At 44.7% G+C, this 2,564-nt stretch overlaps 1 pseudogene; it reads right to left on the reverse strand.

The window, feature by feature from the left end:
* Positions 1–1,024: 1,024 nt before the first annotated feature.
* Positions 1,025–1,513, reverse strand: LOC150002656 (single-stranded DNA-binding protein, mitochondrial pseudogene; annotated as a pseudogene).
* Positions 1,514–2,564: the final 1,051 nt, after the last annotated feature.

Genomic DNA, 2,564 nt, shown 5'->3' on the forward strand with positions numbered 1-2,564 from the left:
CGGTTAGCGTTCGACCTGTGCATTTGTGGACCCTCCCTCCCAGCAGGGAGAGAGAAAGAGAGAGAGAGTGTGTGTGTGTGTGTGTTTTTGTGTGTGTTGTGATGAGGGAGGGAGGCTGAATTCTATGACATTCAAACAAACAGCCTCCTCACACATGATTAACCATGGCCCCCAACACCCCCTGCACTCAAGGCTGCTGATAATTGCCCCACCATGTCAGGATTTTGAGGTGGCACATCCGACCTTCTGAGCTTTCATCAGCACACCTCTGCATGGCTCTTTCTGACAGATAATTACGGCTGTGTGTGAGCATCAACAGGAAAACAGACCTCTTATCTTCATGCTGGGCACTTAAATGGGCATTTAAGGCAAATTATTAATAACCGTGCTCAAGAAAATGAGATCAGCGAAAGCTTCTGAGATATTGACATATTGTGACTGTGGAAGAAAAAGGACATTTCTGTGACAAATAGGGGAACCTTTACAGAGTAATTAAATATTAATTTATCCAACAAATATTTATTACATACCCTCAACATTCAAAATATCTTATTAGGAACCGCAGGGTACACAAAGCCATACATGATTCAGTTCCTAATCTAATGGCATTTGCAAGCAGGGGGTTTAAAAAATTTATTGTCTAAAAGACCTGCAGTATCAAGAAGTGTCAAAAATGTAGTTCAATCTTAGTACTTGCGGAGGTGAGAAGTGGGGGCATCTAAAGAGAAAGGACCCCCAACTGCCCCTGGAAGGATGGGTGGAGCATTGATGGGCAGAAACAGGCAAGGGGGTGTGCCTGTGAAGGGGATGGTCTGGACAAGGTTGTCGGGGAGAGAGGCAAGGCAGCAGCCTGGGCTATGAAATACTGTTGGAGCAATAGCTGGAGAGCAGCAGAGACAAGACTGTAAAGCATTTTCAAATGCCAGGCTAAAGAGTTCAGCTTTACTCTTTTTTTTTTTTTTTAATACAAAAGAATATTTTAATTAATGTCCTTAGAACTATAAAGACTATACATGATTTGGAAACGGGACTGTACCAAACGCTGGTGAAAGAAGAATGATCCACTCTATGCCTTCTCTCTTGTCTGGTCACTCAGAGATATAATGTTATCAGCTATGATTGTCATTGCTCATCGCCTTACATTATTTTTATCCATGTATTCACCGTAGTCTACTTTCCCTTCCACATAAATTTGAGACCCCTTTTTTACATACTGATATGCCACATCTCTGAGGCCTGGTCGGAATACTGAAATTCTGTGCCATGTTGTCTTTTGACTGACATCACCCATCTGGTATGTTTCGTTTTCTCCTGATTTCCACATCTCATTTGTTACCAGAGAGAATATTGTGACTGGGTTTTTCCCTTCTGCCTGTCTCATGACAGGGTCCTGTCCCACTTGCCCCAGTAACTGCACAAAATTCAGAGATCTTTCAAGAACCAAGCTGCTTACTGTTTCAGACTCATGTCTCACAAATTGATGAAACACCTGTAATACAGGTCTTTGGAACATTGCTGCTATTTTTCTTTTCCTACAATCTAACCTTTAGTCTTTTCTAGACATTCCAGCCACACAGTGCCAAGACAGCAGGTACTCAGCTTTACTCTTTAAAGTGGAGTGACTAATAGAGTTGGTGTGAGGGGGGCCAGTTAGAAAAAATTAAAATGGCCTCCAGCTAGAAGGCCTTTGTAGGTGAAAGGCCTAGAGAGGGGAAGTGAAAATCTTTAGTTTCAGGGAGCCTGGCAAGACCATCCCAGGTAAAGTCTGGAGACAGGGATCTTCCCTTTCAGTCAGAAGATAGCAGGACAGAAAATAGCAGTGTTTGATAAGGTGTTATGGGTTACAGTAAGGAAGGGGAACTCGGCCTCCAAGACATTCTCTTCTCCAAAGGGCTTCCCTCAACTTCAATATTTTGAAATTGTAAGATCTATCTTACCTGCAGGTTGACATTTTGCAATTTTGACCTGGCCCCAAAATCATGTGATTTCACAGGATGTGCCTTGAATTTCCCCAGAAGGTAACCCACACCTAGTGGTGAGTCCCAAACCTATGCTAGAGTTGGTCAAGACCCTTCTCACAGGCTCAGAGTGTACCTGGCACCTAGTACGTGCACAGCAAATGCAGAAGTTTGTAACAGTGGTGTCTATGAAAGGCCTAGCTCAGGTCAGACCTTCATTTATTGGTTTGTCCATTTGGCTGAGGATGCTGAGCCCTGCTGTGTGCGAGGAGCCAGGCCACCTCTGTGACCACCAGCCACAGTGACCTTCCTGTTCTCAAATCCTGCTCTCTTTTGGAAGCATGCGTGTGCCTCCTGGTTTACTTCACTGGCAAACCTGTCCTTCCAAAGGTGGAGGCAGTAGAGGTTCACCTGTTGGGTGAGATCCAGACAAACCACCAGGGAGGAGTGGATTGAAGGTCATCTTTGTAGGGAACCAGGGGAATTAGCCATCGTATCACCTCTAAATGTGTCTCCACGAAGAAAACAGCATTGCTGGTGCATACGGCAGCAACACGTGCCGGGTGCTCCGTCTGTGTCTGTCACGGAGGTCCAGCTTCTTTAAAG

The sequence above is a fragment of the Furipterus horrens genome, unplaced genomic scaffold (genome assembly GCF_987537825.1).
Source record: "Furipterus horrens unplaced genomic scaffold, mFurHor1.1.pri manual_scaffold_8, whole genome shotgun sequence".
Classification (NCBI taxonomy): domain Eukaryota; kingdom Metazoa; phylum Chordata; class Mammalia; order Chiroptera; family Furipteridae; genus Furipterus; species Furipterus horrens.